The sequence below is a fragment of the Canis lupus genome, chromosome 5 (genome assembly GCF_011100685.1).
Source record: "Canis lupus familiaris isolate Mischka breed German Shepherd chromosome 5, alternate assembly UU_Cfam_GSD_1.0, whole genome shotgun sequence".
Taxonomy (NCBI): domain Eukaryota; kingdom Metazoa; phylum Chordata; class Mammalia; order Carnivora; family Canidae; genus Canis; species Canis lupus.
The window spans coordinates 87,502,027-87,522,394 of record NC_049226.1 but is presented as its reverse complement, the minus strand read 5'-3'; positions in this window follow the sequence as shown (position 1 = coordinate 87,522,394).

Below are 20,368 nucleotides of genomic sequence, written 5' to 3'. Positions count from 1 at the left end.
CTTTGTAAAGAATGGAAATCTGCTGACATGATTGTGCCAGGTGGTCCAAGAAAAAAAAAAATGCTGTGTGGAGGTCTTATTGAAACAGATTCACGTGACAACATGGAGCCAACCAAGGGTAGGAAGAGTTCCATTCCAGATAGAGGGAAGGGCAGGCAGGCCTTGAACATGAGGAAGCCGACGTAAGAAGGAAGGCTGAACTCCAGTCGGTGTAGGAGATTGTGTAGAAATGTTGGAAGAATCTATGCAGAATGCAGTGCATAGAGCTTTGAGGCTGGGGGCGGGGGGCACGGTTGTGGGGACGAGGGCATTGTTTTGTTTTGGTCAAGGTAAGGGTCTAAGTATTTTAGTCTAAATGCCAGGGGAAGACACTGGGTGACTTTTAGAGAATTCGAAGACCTTAAATAATGCGTCTGCACTAGACAGAGTCATTTTTCTTTCTTTGATACTTTCCTTACACTTTCTCTTTTCTGGGGAGAGGAGAATATCTTGAAATCTGTATTTCCTAGTCTCCTTTACCAGCTGGTTTCCAATTTGTTCTGTACGGTAGAAGGCGCTGGGCAGGAGTTTGGAGGGTAGGTCATAGTAAAAGTCAGCATAACCCCATTCCTTCTGTCCATCTGGTGCAGCATCTTCAGAAATGACTGCAATCCTTCAGGCGTCTCGCTGCCTACTGCACAGCTCCTCCACTGACATTGTGCCCCTGACGCCAAATGGCTTCAGCTACTCAGCTCTGGTAACTACCTTTTCTTTTTATCTCCCAAGCTATGAGGGTGATAATGGCTTCCTATTGATCCTAATCTCTTGGTTGTCTCATTCGTCACTTTTGTCCTATCAGCTTTTCTAACACCTTTGTAATAAATCATGAATATTAAATTCCCAGTGTTGACCTAGCATGGGTTCTCCTTCCTAACTGGTTCATTGTTCAAGATCAAGACACCTAATCATGTGGCAGAGTCAGGATTTATTTCCTGTGGAGTCTACAGCACACTTCTAGATCCCTTGCTCTTAATTTACTGTCAGTTTGGTGACCATGATATTTACAGATTGTTGATTTTCTTGATGGTTTCCTCAATCAAATGTTAAGATTTCTAAAGCCCAGCTTTAAATATTTATCTCTATGTTCCCAACACCGAACTAAATGTCACTCAATAGTCAGAGATTGATGAACTACTTGTCACTTTGTAATACATAAGAATCTCTAGTTATAAGACCACATGTCTGATCTAATCACCCCATTTCCTTATTTTTTTTTCTTTTTAAGATTCATTTATTTATTTTAGAGGGCAGGGAGGGACAGAGAGAGAGAGAGAATCTCAGACTCCCCACTGAGCATGGAGCCCAACCCTGGGCTCCATCTCACAACCCTGAGCTTACAACCTGAGCCAAAATCAAGAGTTGGACACTTGACATATTGAGCCACCCAGGTGCCCCTAGTCTCCTTATCTCTAAATTAGTCCTGATAAGACCGTCCTTGCCAAGTGTCTGTCTACATCAATGATAAGAAGCCCTCTTGCTCAACAACTCAGTGTGTGCTGTCATGCTGCTTTCGACAAGCTTCTCAGAGACCATTGCCTATTTGCTATATCTTTAATATATTAAATTCCTTCATTCCCTTATAATTGGGATTCACAAATCTATTGAATTCAAGGTAATATGGTTTCTCTAAAATTTAATTTGGACACAATGTCATATCTTGAAGTCTTTTCATTAAGCTTAAATTGTTAGAAAGAATACCAAGATCGCCAACCATGAAGATAGATCTGAATGGGCAAAGCAAGACAGTACTTTCATGTGCATGGAGAGTGCTTTAAGCATCTGTGATCATGATAACATTAATTTAAACATTTGACACATTCTGAGAAAAATGCATCCATATTCATTGCTTTTTTTAAAAAAAGTGTTATGCATTAAAGGAAATATTAGTACTCATATGTTTATTAAACATTCAAACCACAATATCTTATAATCTTTTCCATCCCATGGGAAAATTATTGAAGTTAACTAAACAGGGAATTGCTTTATACATAAGATATAGATGGTTTAGGGAGACTTCTTTCCAAGAGATACAATTCTTATTTTTGAGAGTTATGTGAGTATCAAATTTAGATTTATTTTATCCAAACATTATTCAAGCTCTATAATAAATATTGTATATCAATATTCCAAAACAATACCATAGTTGGTGGTTGTATGAATTTTTAAAAGAAATTTTCATTTTATAAAACAAGCCCAGGAGCACCTGAGTGGCTCAGTCAGTTAAGTGTCTGCCTTGGGCTCAGGTCATAGTCTCGGGGTCATGGGATCGAGCCCCACCTTGGGCTCCCTGCTCAGCGGAGAGTCTGCTTCTCTCTCTCCTTCTGACCCTCCTCTCAGCTTGTGCTCTCTCTCTCTCTCTCTCTCTAATAAATGAAATCTTTAAAGAAAATTAAAAAATAAAACAAGCTCCAATGAAGACCTTTCCTTCAAAAATAGAGATGATTCTTTCTTGAATAGAAACCTCAGATGAGAAAGAGAGATTAAAAGAGGCAGAGGGAGGGAGGGAAAAAGAACATATGTGCCTCATTTTTACGGTTGATGTCACATTATATTTAACCATTGTATCTATAATTATCAATATACAATGTGACTGATAGAGTCAAAATAAGAAAAATAAATCCACTGGCATATTTTGATAGAGTGTAGCTGTAGGATGACAACATTCTCATCATCTAGGATCATACTAGGAGATGAGAACAGATCGAAGCAACTTAGCAATAACTCCTGTGTCTGTTTTTGTTTTCGTTTTCCGTTTGTCTCTTCTTCCAACACTTCTGAAATTCTTGTTTCACCTAAAAAGCAAAAGTTGATTATTAACTTCAACAATTATTGTAGTGTCTCCATCCCCCCGATACAGCTAAGGCATTTCCAAATCATCGATCAAAATGCACCCCCTCATTAAATACTAATTTACCTTGACAGCTGAAAGTTAGCAAACACGGAGGCTTCAGAATTGTGACTTATCTTCAACAAGATACTGATTGTTACTTTTTAAAATGCATTCGTTTCAGAGCATTTTCTTTTTAATTGTGAAATATCAAGTCAACAGGAAGGGCTTATATTAAAACACTCGCATGGACTCTAAAACTTCTCAAGAAGATGAACACTCACTCAGAGCCATTAAAGACAAAATGCCCTATCAATTTGAATGACAATAATAGCTTGGCATATCCATTAGTGCATGAATACTACATGAAGCCATTACATTGTTTCCACATATCTATTAATACCCTGTTTCCACATATCTATTAATATAATTAGTGATAATATGGAAACCATTCAATATTTTTCAAGGCTTAAAAGAGAAAATTTTAAGAGAATTATCTTTGGGAATTAACAAGGTAGTTTTTTTTTTTCTTATTTTCCCTGTCCAATGACAATAAAAAGCATTAACGGGAAACTACCACCCTACAGATGCAGATGTCTGCACAATCGAAGAAGTATCCTGAGAGTCGAACAGGTAAAGCATCTTGTCCAAGATGAGGGTTATAGGTGGAGGTCGACATTTGAGTTGGTTTCGTAAGCTGTCTTAATCATTATATTTTCATTGTGACTCAGGATAAATCACAGGAAACACACTGAGTTTTCATTTCTTCTAAGATGAGGATCATACCATCTAACCTCACAGAATAACTATTACTATCATAAACCCCGTTTTAGGGCTTAGCACATTTCTTGGAGCATTGGAAGCTCTTAAAATGTACCAACTTTAGTAGTATTGTTATCTCTTAAAAGTGCTCACAGTGATCTCCAGTGGGGTAGAACTACCTACATTTAGTAGGAAAAGTAAACTGAACTTGGCCTGAATACACAAGCAAAAAGTGAGTCTGGATTTAAAAGAGATGTTAAAATATGGGAATTGGCATATTGTAGTAGGTGCTGAACAGTCTTGAGAGAATAAATGCATAGCAACTTCAACGACAATAAAAAAGCATCAATATTTTTATTTCTTCAACATGTGTGTTTTGCTCATGACTCTTCCCTTTCATAACGGTGTGTCAGACCCTGTAGGGGGGCAGCCAATGAAACCAGTAAAATAAAGTTGTCAAAGGAGCTGGGGCCTCGACAGACAGGGTATTTATACCATGTGGCTGGGATGTGATAATCTTTGACACTCTCATTTCAGCGTTATCAGGGATGTTCAAGCTGAAGAAGCCATGCTAGACATCAGATCTGTGAGGTGATCCTGTTTCTCTAAACCTGGCTTATGATCATTTGTCTCACTGGTGGTTCGGTTTCATAAAGTGGAGGGATGTAGGCCTTCCCCTTTGTGCTGGATTCTCGTTCTTGTTCTTGACTCCGACCCCTGGTGCTCATCCCACTTCAGCTCTTAAAATTGGTCCATTCTGATAGCTAAGTGCGTTGAGGGGCAAAGGGAGATTCAAGACCTGTCAAAGTCACTCCAAGATAAAAGGACATTTCAACTACAGCTTTTACAGTATGAGCCCAGAGCAGGTGACTGGTTTTGATTTTTCTAGGTCCTACCCCAGAGCCAGTGTACAGAATTCAGAATTCTGTTTTTATTTTTATTTGTAACTTGGTTTGATAAATGTCTCCTAGTATTACACTCAACCAGGAATTTATTTTCTACACACACACACACACACAGCCCAAGTATATATTTTTATTTCCAAGTTTGGGGAAGTTTAAAATAAATTAGAAAGAAAACATTATTTTTTAAAGATTTATTTATTTACTTGAGAGAGAGAGAGAGAGAGAGAACGAGCCTGGTGGGAGCGAGGCAGAGGAGAGAAGCAGACTCCCTGCGGAGCTCAGAACCAGATGCCTGGCTTGATGCTACAATCCATGAGGTTGTGACCTGAGCTGAAACCAAGAATCGGCCTCTTAACCTACTGAGCCCCCCAGGTGCCCTGAAAGAAAACATTATTAACTGAGGCTTTATTGGGTGTGTTTTTCCACTTCTTCAAAAATACGAACATAGTATGATTTAGCAGGTAGTCTTACATAATTCAAGGAATCAATATATTTAAGGCATCACCGAAGCAAAGGTAATATGTGGTGACTGGCCTGTCCGATCTAAAATATCCCCATATGGTTACGTCATAAGATACACATCAGACGCGGGACAGAGCTGTGTGACGTAGGTTGGTATCAGTGTGCTTCCCAGGCATTGTTTCTTCCTACTTGCAATTTAAATGTATGGCTAGAAGCTGGTATTTTCTCCTTGTAAAGAGGCTGTCTGGTGTCTTTCTGGCTTAGATGTGAACACAACCCCCGAATCCTCATCATGTGTCTGCAGAATCCTTAGTATTTTATATGCCACCCTCCAGGGTAGCTTGAGAAGAAAGTTCAGAGAAAAGGTCATATTCTGGGCGGACAGCTTCCATCTGTCTAAAAGGCAACTTCATTTGTTTCCACTTTATGCTATTTTATTTGAAAAGGGGTGTTTAAGTGATATTTGCTTGCTTCTTGCTCTACTAGTGAGAAAAATCACATACTGGAGACAAACATGTCAGTAGAAGGTCTCAAAGATTTTGAAATAGTTTCAAGTGTGATCATAAAAGAAAAAAATTGTAAGGCGTTTTTTTTTTTTTTTTTCCCCTGCTGGGAAGACCTACTACTTGTTGATGAAACTATTAAATCAGTATTTCAATGAGATTTTTTTCCCCCTAGAAACCCACAGCAACCCTCAAAGTCCAGATTAAGCCAACTAGTATGATAGGTGGAAAGTAGCTGATGTTTAATATCTAGTGTTGAAGCAGATATGCTGAAATATAAATTCTCATACATCATTGCTGATAATATATATTTATTCAAGTTTTCCAGAGGGCGATTGAGGAATTATTTGTCAAACTTGAAGTGCACACAGCCTTTGTGTTAGTAAATTTGCAAATACAATTTTATTCTACAGACGTGTTTGCCCGTTTCCAACAGTAATGTCTAAGGGCATTCCTTGTGAAACTGTTTATGATTGTTGCCTATTGAAACACTTACATTATTTTGAATTTTCCATCATCTAAGGAAAATATGGTAGATTAAGAAATAGTATAACATATAGACTATAAAAATGAAGTATATCTATATGTATTGACAAATAAAGACAAGTGATTGCATGTGCCTAGGACCCACGAGAAAAGAACTAGTACAGAGTGAAGTCTAAGAGAGCAGTCCATTGAATCAAATTGTTTGGGTTTAATGTGTGACTCCATGTAAAACTGAGTAATCATCTACACGTTACCTAGTATCTTTGAGCATCAGATTCTCCTCTGCTAATGTAACCCTCATAATGGTCATATTAAATGGGTTTTATATGAATTAAAAGAATTAATTCTGGGGAGTGGGACGGGTCAATGAAAGGAAATTTACTTTTTAATTATATGGTCATTAAAAGGTTGAAATTAATTATCACAGAATTATGAGATTATATTTAATATTCAAACCAAAATTTGCAAAAGGAACTTTCTGCAGCAGGCATCAATCATTATGAAGTGAAATTTGATGAATTAATGATTGGATTATGAACCATATTTCTAAAGGCTTGAAATATTACATAAATTCCATGTTTTAAGGTCTGCATTTGGTTCTGAGGATACTAAGTATAATGCTCATACCGGATCTTATTCTTCGGGATTAAGAGCTTCTTACTTTTTTGATGAAATAGTGGGTTACCCAACCTATTCAGTGCATGAAGCCGAAGTACTATGAGAATTGTTCATGGCTTTGAAAAAATAAATTGAAATTACAGATGTCAAAAGCTTCTAGGTAAAACAGAAAAAGTAAAAACTTCTAAGAAAAAAAAAATAAAACCTTTTACAAAGGACTCTAGACATTTTGAATTTAACAAAATGCCAAACAATATCAGTAATAATGATAACATAGTGCATATAGCTAGGAAACTTCTCAACACATATTACCTAAGTATCTCATTTAATCCTTAACATTTTATATATGAAAAATACCCGCTAAGTAGATATTAAATCATACAATTGTAAGTATACATGCAGAGGCATTCACCCTAAGCTTTCCCTACTTTAAACTTTTTTTTTAAGTAATCTTCACACCCAAAGTGAGCAAAAACTCACAACCCCAAGATCAAGAGTCACACATTCTACCAACTGAGCCAGCCAGGCGCCCCAAGATTTTGACACTTGAATCATAAATCTGTAGAGGTTTCCAGGGATTTTCCTACCCTAGTGATTTATTTCAGTTAAATGACTCTGAATATTCGGTCAGAAAGTTATTATATGCACATCCATATGTTATGACATCTTTCCTAAGCAAATATCATAACTTCATTGTGTCTTATAGACCAAGATAAAACTCATATTCATGTAACCAATAATAAAGACAGCAAATACATAAATGTCAAAAAATAGAAACTAAGAAAAAATAGCTCTTATCCTGTTGAAAATGTGTAGCATTAATTGAAACCAACTTAATTTTAATCCTATTGAAAGGTTTGCATCTGTAACAATAAATACCTGCAGATGAGAGAGCAAATAGAATCAGAAGCCTCAAGGAAAAATATGTGTCACTTAACCACTGGCGACAGAAGGGAGCAAAAACTGCCTAGAGACACTCACGTCTAAGATCTACAGCTTTCACAGGCAGCCAAGTTCATAAATTATAAGAAAACTCAGGGGCGCCTGGGTGGCTCACCTGGTGGTTAAGCACCTGCCTTTAGCTAGGTCTCGATCCCAGGGTCCTGGTATCAAGCCCAATGTCAGGGCTCCCTGCTTCTCCCTCTCCCTCTGCCCTTCCCCAACCTGTGCATGTTCAGGTTCTCTCTCTCTGTCACTCAAATAATTAAAAAAGGAAAGAAGAAAAGAAAGAAAGAAAAGCAAGAAAGAAGAAAGAAGAAGAAGAAAGAAAGAAAGAAAAGAAAGAAAAGAAAGAAATAGAAAGAGAAAGAAAGAAAAGAAATAAAGAAGAACAGAAGAAAGAAAGAAAGAACCGAAAGAAAGAAAGAAGAAAGAGAAGAAGAAGAAAAAAGAAAGAATAAACAAGAAATAAGAGAAAAATAATAAGAAAGACATCAAAACAGAAAGAACAAAAAGAAAGAAAAATAAAAAAAGAAAGACAAATAAAAAAAATAAAGAGAACAGAAAAACAGAAAAAATAAGAAAAAAGAAGAAAGAAAGAAAAGAAAAAAGAAGAAGAAAAGAAAGAAAGCAAGCAAAAAATCAGCATAGGGGCACCTGAGTGGCTCAGTCAGTTAAATGACCAACTCATGATCTTGGCTCAGATCATGATCTCAGGGTTGTGGGATCGAGCACCAAGTTTGGCTTTTCACCCAGTGAGGAGTCTGCTTGAGATTCTCTCCTTCCCCATTGACCCCTCCCCTCCCTGCTCATGCTCTCTCTTTCTCTAAAATAAATAAATAAATCTTTTAAAAAAATAAGAAAAATTAGCAGAATTTGCTTTTAGAAGTTGAATTGCTAAATGATGATCTCATTTACTCATTACTTATTCATCCATCTCTTTACTCATCCACTCATTCATTCTTTTATGAATCATTTATTCACTAAATAATTAATATTCATTTGGTGACTGGCATTATACTAATAGCTTTAGAAAAATAAAAATAAAAAAAAAACAAGAAATCAAACAGACCCGTTAACACCTAGACCATTGCACTATCATCTCCCCAAGAAGGACTTTTGGGTTTTGTATTTGTTTGGAGGAGTTTGAATCTGTCAGCCATGATCTTGACATGAAAAGGTGGTGCCCACCAATTGGGTAGCTTGAGGAGAATTCTAAAACAGGCTATTTGGGAAGAATACCAGTAGCATTCAGAAAAAGAAGTAATGGATGCTACAGTACTAGAAGGCTTGTAACAGTGGGAAGATATTGCCATCTCTAGGCATGAGGGGGTCGGGATGAGAGACCCCCTGGGTCAGAGTGCTCAGAGAAGCTGATGAGGGGGGTTAGCTAGAAAGCTATGGCCAGGAAATCACCCACCAAAGACACAGAGCACACAGGGCACCTGTGGACCACTCGTCTCAACTCCACTGTCCTATTACCCTCTGATTTCCTTCCCAAATCTCTCACTGGTCTAACTCAGCCATGATCCAGAGCATGGAGAGCCAACGGAGACACTGCAGGATGCCTTTTGCGGCACAGATCAAGGCAAAGATGAGAAAGAGTGTCTGGAAGGGCCAGGTAGAAGAGACCCAGCACACCCAGCAAGACTTACATGCCAAGAACTTAGGGGCTCTTGGGTGGCTCAGTCCGCTGAGCGTCTTGTTCTTGGTTTTGGCTCAGATCGTAATGTCAGGGTCATGAGATTGAGCCCCGCCTCAGGGTCCATGCTCAGCCCAGAGCCTGATTAGGATTCCCCTTCTCTCTGTCTGTCTCCTGCTCACCCCCAGCTTGCGCTCTCTCATAAATAAATAAAAATAAATAAATAAATAAATAAATAAATAAATAAATAAATAAAATTTTAAAAGAAATAAATAATAAGAACCTACTGTTTCTCACCTATGGGCAGGCAGACAGCGTTTGATAAATGTCTCCTAGTATTACACTCAACCAGGAATTTATTTTCTACACACACACACACACACACAGCCCAAGTATATATTTTTATTTCCAAGTTTGGGGAAGTTTAAAATAAATTAGAAAGAAAACATTATTTTTTAAAGATTTATTTATTTACTTGAGAGAGAGAGAGAGAGAGAGAACGAGCCTGGTGGGAGCGAGGCAGAGGAGAGAAGCAGACTCCCTGCGGAGCTCAGAACCAGATGCCTGGCTTGATGCTACAATCCATGAGGTTGTGACCTGAGCTGAAACCAAGAATCGGCCTCTTAACCTACTGAGCCCCCCAGGTGCCCTGAAAGAAAACATTATTAACTGAGGCTTTATTGGGTGTGTTTTTCCACTTCTTCAAAAATACGAACATAGTATGATTTAGCAGGTAGTCTTACATAATTCAAGGAATCAATATATTTAAGGCATCACCGAAGCAAAGGTAATATGTGGTGACTGGCCTGTCCGATCTAAAATATCCCCATATGGTTACGTCATAAGATACACATCAGACGCGGGACAGAGCTGTGTGACGTAGGTTGGTATCAGTGTGCTTCCCAGGCATTGTTTCTTCCTACTTGCAATTTAAATGTATGGCTAGAAGCTGGTATTTTCTCCTTGTAAAGAGGCTGTCTGGTGTCTTTCTGGCTTAGATGTGAACACAACCCCCGAATCCTCATCATGTGTCTGCAGAATCCTTAGTATTTTATATGCCACCCTCCAGGGTAGCTTGAGAAGAAAGTTCAGAGAAAAGGTCATATTCTGGGCGGACAGCTTCCATCTGCTCTAAAAGGCAACTTCATTTGTTTCCACTTTATGCTATTTTATTTGAAAAGGGTGTTTACGTGATATTTGCTGCTTCTTGCTCTACTAGTGAGAAAAATCACATACTGGAGACAAACATGTCAGTAGAAGGTCTCAAAGATTTTGAAATAGTTTCAAGTGTGATCATAAAAGAAAAAATTGTAAGGCGTTTTTTTTTTTTTTTTTTCCCCTGCTGGGAAGACCTACTACTTGTTGATGAAACTATTAAATCAGTATTTCAATGAGATTTTTTTCCCCTAGACAACCCACAGCAACCTCAAAGTCCAGATTAAGCCAACTAGTATGATAGGTGGAAAGTAGCTGATGTTTATATCTAGTGTTGAAGCAGGATATGTGAAACTAATTACAATTCTCATACATCATTGCTGATAATATATATATTATTCAAGTTTTCCAGAGGGGCGATTGAGGAATTATTTGTCAAACTTGAAGTGCACACAGCCTTTGTGTTAGTAAATTTGCAAATACAATTTTATTCTACAGACGTGTTTGCCCGTTTCCAACAGTAATGTCTAAGGGCATTCCTTGTGAAACTGTTTATGATTGTTGCCTATTGAAACACTTACATTATTTTGAATTTTCCATCATCTAAGGAAAATATGGTAGATTAAGAAATAGTATAACATATAGACTATAAAAATGAAGTATATCTATATGTATTGACAAATAAAGACAAGTGATTGCATGTGCCTAGGACCCACGAGAAAAGAACTAGTACAGAGTGAAGTCTAAGAGAGCAGTCCATTGAATCAAATTGTTTGGGTTTAATGTGTGACTCCATGTAAAACTGAGTAATCATCTACACGTTACCTAGTATCTTTGAGCATCAGATTCTCCTCTGCTAATGTAACCCTCATAATGGTCATATTAAATGGGTTTTATATGAATTAAAAGAATTAATTCTGGGGAGTGGGACGGGTCAATGAAAGGAAATTTACTTTTTAATTATATGGTCATTAAAAGGTTGAAATTAATTATCACAGAATTATGAGATTATATTTAATATTCAAACCAAAATTTGCAAAAGGAACTTTCTGCAGCAGGCATCAATCATTATGAAGTGAAATTTGATGAATTAATGATTGGATTATGAACCATATTTCTAAAGGCTTGAAATATTACATAAATTCCATGTTTTAAGGTCTGCATTTGGTTCTGAGGATACTAAGTATAATGCTCATACCGGATCTTATTCTTCGGGATTAAGAGCTTCTTACTTTTTTGATGAAATAGTGGGTTACCCAACCTATTCAGTGCATGAAGCCGAAGTACTATGAGAATTGTTCATGGCTTTGAAAAAATAAATTGAAATTACAGATGTCAAAAGCTTCTAGGTAAAACAGAAAAAGTAAAAACTTCTAAGAAAAAAAAAATAAAACCTTTTACAAAGGACTCTAGACATTTTGAATTTAACAAAATGCCAAACAATATCAGTAATAATGATAACATAGTGCATATAGCTAGGAAACTTCTCAACACATATTACCTAAGTATCTCATTTAATCCTTAACATTTTATATATGAAAAATACCCGCTAAGTAGATATTAAATCATACAATTGTAAGTATACATGCAGAGGCATTCACCCTAAGCTTTCCCTACTTTAAACTTTTTTTTTAAGTAATCTTCACACCCAAAGTGAGCAAAAACTCACAACCCCAAGATCAAGAGTCACACATTCTACCAACTGAGCCAGCCAGGCGCCCCAAGATTTTGACACTTGAATCATAAATCTGTAGAGGTTTCCAGGGATTTTCCTACCCTAGTGATTTATTTCAGTTAAATGACTCTGAATATTCGGTCAGAAAGTTATTATATGCACATCCATATGTTATGACATCTTTCCTAAGCAAATATCATAACTTCATTGTGTCTTATAGACCAAGATAAAACTCATATTCATGTAACCAATAATAAGACAGCAATACATAAATGTCAAAAAATAGAAACTAAGAAAAAATAGCTCTTATCCTGTTGAAAATGTGTAGCATTAATTGAAACCAACTTAATTTTAATCCTATTGAAAGGTTTGCATCTGTAACAATAAATACCTGCAGATGAGAGAGCAAATAGAATCAGAAGCCTCAAGGAAAAATATGTGTCACTTAACCACTGGCGACAGAAGGGAGCAAAAACTGCCTAGAGACACTCACGTCTAAGATCTACAGCTTTCACAGGCAGCCAAGTTCATAAATTATAAGAAAACTCAGGGGCGCCTGGGTGGCTCACCTGGTGGTTAAGCACCTGCCTTTAGCTAGGTCTCGATCCCAGGGTCCTGGTATCAAGCCCAATGTCAGGGCTCCTGCTTCTCCCTCCCTCTCCTCTGCCCTTCCCCAACCTGTGCATGTTCAGGTTCTCTCTCTCTGTCACTCAAATAATTAAAAAAGGAAAGAAGAAAAGAAAGAAAGAAAAGCAAGAAAGAAAGAAAGAAGAAGAAAGAAAGAAAGAAAGAAAGAAAGAAAGAATAAGAAAAAGAAAGAAGAAAGAAAGAAAGAAAACAGAAAGACAGAAAGAAAGAAGAAAGAAAGAAACAGCCGAATAGACCAAGAAACTCGAGCCGACCCCTCCCTCAAAGAAAAAGAAAGCGGAAAGCCTAAAGACCGACCTCCCGACCTCCCCCCCCACCTCCCCGCCCTCCACCCTCATCCCCCATCCGCCCTAATCCCTCCCTACCTCCGCCCCCCCCCCTCCCCCGAACTCGCAGAAGCCAGAAAGAAATCAGAAAGAAAGAAAGAAAGAAAGAAAGAAAGAAAAAGAAAGAAAGCAAGCAAAAAATCAGCATAGGGGCACCTGAGTGGCTCAGTCAGTTAAATGACCAACTCATGATCTTGGCTCAGATCATGATCTCAGGGTTGTGGGATCGAGCACCAAGTTTGGCTTTTCACCCAGTGAGGAGTCTGCTTGAGATTCTCTCCTTCCCCATTGACCCCTCCCCTCCCTGCTCATGCTCTCTCTTTCTCTAAAATAAATAAATAAATCTTTTAAAAAAATAAGAAAAATTAGCAGAATTTGCTTTTAGAAGTTGAATTGCTAAATGATGATCTCATTTACTCATTACTTATTCATCCATCTCTTTACTCATCCACTCATTCATTCTTTTATGAATCATTTATTCACTAAATAATTAATATTCATTTGGTGACTGGCATTATACTAATAGCTTTAGAAAAATAAAAATAAAAAAAAAACAAGAAATCAAACAGACCCGTTAACACCTAGACCATTGCACTATCATCTCCCCAAGAAGGACTTTTGGGTTTTGTATTTGTTTGGAGGAGTTTGAATCTGTCAGCCATGATCTTGACATGAAAAGGTGGTGCCCACCAATTGGGTAGCTTGAGGAGAATTCTAAAACAGGCTATTTGGGAAGAATACCAGTAGCATTCAGAAAAAGAAGTAATGGATGCTACAGTACTAGAAGGCTTGTAACAGTGGGAAGATATTGCCATCTCTAGGCATGAGGGGGTCGGGATGAGAGACCCCCTGGGTCAGAGTGCTCAGAGAAGCTGATGAGGGGGGTTAGCTAGAAAGCTATGGCCAGGAAATCACCCACCAAAGACACAGAGCACACAGGGCACCTGTGGACCACTCGTCTCAACTCCACTGTCCTATTACCCTCTGATTTCCTTCCCAAATCTCTCACTGGTCTAACTCAGCCATGATCCAGAGCATGGAGAGCCAACGGAGACACTGCAGGATGCCTTTTGCGGCACAGATCAAGGCAAAGATGAGAAAGAGTGTCTGGAAGGCCAGGTAGAAGAGACCCAGCACACCCAGCAAGACTTACATGCCAAGAACTTAGGGGCTCTTGGGTGGCTCAGTCCGCTGAGCGTCTTGTTCTTGGTTTTGGCTCAGATCGTAATGTCAGGGTCATGAGATTGAGCCCCGCCTCAGGGTCCATGCTCAGCCCAGAGCCTGATTAGGATTCCCCTTCTCTCTGTCTGTCTCCTGCTCACCCCCAGCTTGCGCTCTCTCATAAATAAATAAAAATAAATAAATAAATAAATAAATAAATAAATAAATAAATAAAATTTTAAAAGAAATAAATAATAAGAACCTACTGTTTCTCACCTATGGGCAGGCAGACAGCATTTTCTCCCTCCCCTAACATCTCTACCCAATCTTCCAGGATATGTATAACAACGTAGAGTAATAAAGGTGAAAAAAAAAAGTGTGTACTCATCTCTGAATTGCAGTATTAGTGAGTTTTTTTCTGCACGCCTGTAATTGTGATCCCTGATTAGAAACGGCCATCTTTGTTTTGTTAAGGTTTCGACAAACATGGAATAAATGCCCCGTTACGTTATCCCACGCAGTCACCCAGAGGGATGCCTAATGAAACAAAGCTGAATAGAGATAGGAGGAGGAGAAGTGCGATGAGGAGACTGGAAGGATTGCTTTCCTTTGGTTTAAAGAAATCTCAATGTGTCTTAATCAACTCATAATGAAAACTGGTGCAGGTGACCTGAAATCCAGGTGAAAGGGCGCCTGTCTTTTGAGAACATGAGGATCAATCGGATGTTATAATGGCAGCTTTCGTCCTTCTTGCCTCACACAACCCATCTTGACCTGATGTGAAAAAGTAGCATCCCGGATCCTTCTTTACTCTGTGTGTGGGTGAGTGTGTGCATACACTTGGCAACAAACGTGATTCCTGAAAGTAAGATTCTGACTCCCATCAGTAGAAGTGTGAGTGTTACATTTAAGTAGTTGACATTCTAGTAAAACAACAGAGTCGGAAGTTAATTGTGAAACGTGGAGTGAGATAAGACACGTAGACCCTTTGCTGGGGACTCATCTATAACAGCTATTCATCAAATATTAGGTTTGTAGTGGGGAGAGGGATAAAGAACTATTTTTTCTCAGCTTCCTTATCTAAACACATCTGATGGAGCTTCATTTATTTTACAGCCTTTTGAGGCCTAAAGTCACAAATTAGTAACAGATGTCAGAACTATACGGTGTCCCTCCCAGATATGCTTGTGAGACCAGAAAGCTTGCTCATTTTGTGTTAAGGCGACAATTCTGCTTCAAGGAAGGGGCTCGTGTGTGTGGAAACCAAATACTCTGAGGCTATTTTGGTTAGCTGTCTGGGAGGGAGGAGGGACTTTTATACACAGCCCGTGTAAAACCCTTGAATAATGATGCAGTTCAGTATAGATATGTGGAATGTCAGGCAGATATTGCCTTTGTATTGAGACAGATATGAACCCACATTCCAGCGTCATCAATCATCAGTGTGTAACCTTGGGCAAATCAATTAACATTTCTGAGTCTGCTTCCTAATCTATAAGTGTTTTCTCTCACCATTGTGTGTGAATTTTAAGAGGTTTAGGAATAGGGCATCCCTGGGTGGCTCAGTGGTTGAGCGTCTGCCATGGGCCAGGGTGTGAACCTGGAGACCCAGGATTGAGTTCCACGTCGGGCTCCCTGCATGGGGCCTGCTTCTCCCTCTGCCTGGGTCTCTGCTCCTTTCTCTCTCTATATGTCTCTTATGAATAAATAAGTAAAATCTTAAAAAAAAATTTTTTTTGAGATGGTCTGAGTGACTTACAATGTAACTAACCACTTGGCTCTTCCAGTAACTTGTCCCACCTGACAAAGTATGCTTGACTCATCCTCTTGATGAATTCACCACAGACACTAGTCCTTTCTAGAGCCATACCATTGCCTGGGTTCGAATAAGTGATATTCAGAGCCTTCTAAGCTTACTACGGGACATTGAATATGTCCAGAATCCTACATTCTCGTTTTCTCTCTGAGGATTTCTACTTTACCAAGAGAGCATTCTCACACCCACTGTACCTGCTTTATCACGACACTTTACGAACAGATGAGCTAGTAACACCGATTGATGCGAGCATCCTATCTAGTTACAATGATCTTCCTAATGGGTGTCCATTCATGCTCAACACCCTGAACCCAGACCCTAGAGGTCGGTGGGAAGGGCCATGTGGATCCTGCACGGCAGAGGGGCCACACTATGGAGGGGCACCTGTAGTTTAGGTAGCAGAGGAAATTCTAAATTATTTGAAGAGAAATTTTTTGGCTTTGTTGAGACATAATTGACATGTAACATTTAAGGTTTATAAAGTAATGATTTGATCCATTTATGTGTTACAAAATGATTACCATAGTAGGATTAGTTAATTAATTAGTTAATCCATCATCTCACATAATTACTATTTATTTTTTCTGACAAGGGCATTTAAGATCTTCTCTTTTAGTAGCTTTCAAATATATAATACAGTATAGTAAATATATTGATACATATATATCGAAGCACATCTTATTTATCCATTCACTCACGTCTACAGAGACAGGTTGTTTCCATACCTTAGATGTTGTGTTTCCCTGGTGATTAGTGATGATGAGCAGCTTTTTATGCACCTGTTGGCCATTTGTATGTCTTGCTTAGAGAAATATCTATTCAATGCCTTTGTCCTTTTTTTTTTAAAAAAAACTGTCATTATTTAATTGTGTCATTGTCCATTTTTAAATTGGGACATTTTGCTACTGATTTACAGGAGTTCCTTTCAAGAATACTCATTCTTCGGGTCCAAGAACATGGAATATCTTTCATTTGTTTCTACTTCAATGTCTTTCTCAAACTCTTGTAATTTTGAGAGTAGAGATATTTCACCTCATGGTTTAATTTATTCCTCAGTATTTTATTATTTTGGATGCTCCTATGAGTGTGATTATTTTCTTCATTTCATTTCAATATATTTTCTTGTTAGTGTATAGAAAGGCAACTGATTTTGTACTCTGCAATACATTGGGCCAATGCCTCCTCTCTGCTTTCCCAAATGTGACGCTAAAGCTCAAGTTTGTGGTCTCTCCCTGACTCGTAGATGAAGGGGGGGGTGCAGCTTTCTGCACATGCTCACTACCCCTCCGTGAAACCCCTCTCTGCTGGCCAGGGCTGGCACAAGGAGTAGACCCTAGGTTGCGGGTATGCAGGGGTGAGGCATGCAGAGTGCTTGGGGTGCCTGAGGGCCAGTCGGAGGAATCCACAGGGGAGGTGTAGAAGGAAATATATCCCTTTAATGCTCTCTGAAATTCCTATCTGCCTCTTTATCCGCCTCTTTGGGCCCTGAAGCACCTCCGGACCTAGTACTCTGGTTGGGGGCAAGGGAGAAATGGTGTCTTTGACCGCATCCTACATGGCTGGGGAAGCAGGTGCATATGCTCTCATGCTCTCACATTCTCACTTTCCCCTGGGGGAGAAATTGGGGACCCAAGCAGGTTTCCCTTGGCACTGAACTGTGCCTCTTTGGGGAAGAGGTCACATGGGCAAAGTCAAATTGCTCTTCTTACCCTCTTCACTACATTCGACTTTGTGTTCTCTCCCTCTCCCTCTCTCACAGTGTGCTGGGACCTCCACAAAGGCTCTCTCGCCTCTGGGTGACAGCCTAAGACAGCACTCTCCAGGGGCTCCTAGCCTGCTCCAGAGAGGTTGGAGCCAGTGTACAGGCCACTGCAGTGTCCACGGCCAGGACTGAAGTCCATCTGCTATTACCTGTTTTACAGGTAGGTGAGATTCCTCCTGGGTCCCTTGGCTTATGTGCTGGATCCCATTGCTCTCACAGAGGCACTTTTGTCCCTGGATGGATGCCAAATTGTTGTTGCTGAGTGGGGGATACAGGTATAGGATGTCTTTTTTGGCCATCTTGCTGATGTCATTCCTCAGACAGAAAACAATTGCCTTGTGAGTAAACATGCAGCCAGAATGCGATTCGCATCACAGGCAACGTGCTAAGGGACTGCCTAGACAGACGGAGATCTCACCCTTTCACAGAGCCAAGGAGGTCCAACCCATTGCATAGGTGTTCTCAAGACACCCAATCAATACCTAGTCCTCAAGTAAGAAGACCTGACAGCACCGTTAATTACACATGCTTCGTACTGGATTCATTTGGTAATTGGGATGACCATCTGTGTTAGCTAATTAGCTTTAACTAAAGGAAAAAGAAGTTCCTCACATATTTATGACAAGAGCTAGTTTTACAGCTGGGATGAAGGAGACCACCAGAGCTAGGCTTCTCCACCACCACGGAAATTGAGAAATAAGGCTGCTATCTGTCTTCCTTGATGATCACATTTCAAAGAAATTGTTCCCAGGTTCTCGAGAAAGACATTCCTGAGCTATAAAACTAGCAAGAGACATATTTAGCTTCTTGAAAGATTTATACACATTTCAAAAAGACAGAGAAAGAACTTAGAATGACTAGTTGTTTTTTTTTTTTTTTAAAGTAAACACTCTAAGATAAAGGGAGGGCTTCCCCTCCCTTATTATCAACCAGGAGGATTAGGCCTCTCACTTGTAATTTGCTCTTGCCCTTTCAATACACACACATATCCGTGCACCTATACACACATGCACATGTGCACACACGCGCATCCACGCATGCACATATGCAGCTATGAATTTTGTTCTGAGCCATCTGAAGGGAAATGGAAGATACCTATCTCTAATATGTCTACTAATTTGCTTTATCCTAGAATATACAGACTGTAGTGTCAGAATCATTAAGGTGTATTACTGTGAAGTAAAAAGCCTCCTAACTAGAGGTCAATATTTGTTTACAGTTGCATAGATATTATGTTCAAAGTTATTTTGTTTCCCATTGTGTTATTCATCTGAAATTTGGTTTGATTCATCTGCTTTTGTGATTTTGGGGTTTGGACCAGCCTTGTTAATTTAAAAAAAAACTCATCATTCTAGAATGTGCAGCACATTAACATGATTCCAGAAGTCGGACTGTACTGAAAGTATATTCAGAGAAATGCCCTCACCCGTCCTCATTTTCACTTTGTTCCCACCCATTCCCTGTAGATAAGCAATCTCACTAGTTTGGAGTTTTCTGTTCTTTTTTATTTTTATTTTTTAATAAAAAATACACTTTTATATTTTCAAATTTCCTCTTGTTTTTACACAAAGACAACACCATAAAGATACTAACATTCTTTGTTTTTTTTTTCACTTAACAATATATCCTAGAAATCTCTCTCTTTTTTTTCTTTTTTTTTTGATTCATAGAATTTCACTTCTCACATATAGACAGATAGTAGTCCACTGTGTGGATGTGATGGAATTAGCAACTCCTCAGTGTAAGGACACAGAGTAGATCATAAACAATTACAAGCAATAATTGTACTATAATGAATTACTTTGTGCGTACATGTCTCTTTGTACTGTTGAGTACAATTTCAGGGTAGATTTCCTTTCCTTTTGTAGCAAATGTAAGCAGGCACGTTAACAGAGGATGACCAGGAGCGCTGTAGGACCTCACAGTGTTGTGCATTATGGTTTCTCGTTTTCAGGATTTACAACTACATAATCAGTCCTGAGGAGTGATCTGGATGAAAGAACCATCAGAATTGGGGCCCTGCAATTTTGACAGACTCAGAAAGATGTACAGGAGCGTAAGAGGTCCATTGTGAATTGTCTCCCATATCTCTTATGTAAATACTCCATGGCACCTCTTGAGGCTTGATTAGGTTCTCCTTCTCTGTTCTACTTCTTCCATCAAAGCACTTGATATTTTGCATTATCATCATTGATTTTCTTGCCAATCTCTCCTTCCTTGAGGAAAGTGAGTACATCTTATTGAACTTCTATCAAATGCCTGGAGCTATTTTAGATGCTTAGTGATACGGGGATGAATAAATACAGATAAATGAACATATCGAAAAGATAGAAAGTTGAGGAGTACAGCTAACCTGTACTTTATTCATCTGACTTATATTATTTCTCATCACAGATGCTTACTATACAGTGGTACTTGTTAAAATGGAAATTCTTTCTCCCTTCTCCTCCAGGAATTTAGAGACAGAGGACTCTAATCTCCTTGTACCTATCAGTCCAACAGAATCTGAAGCAGGTAGTTCAGAAATCACATGTAGAGGCTGATTTTCACCTATATAATTGGACTTTCTATGCCTTAGACTACGTGTTACAATAGGAAATGTATAAAACATCTTGAGGGGGGAAACTAGACATTCTTATGCT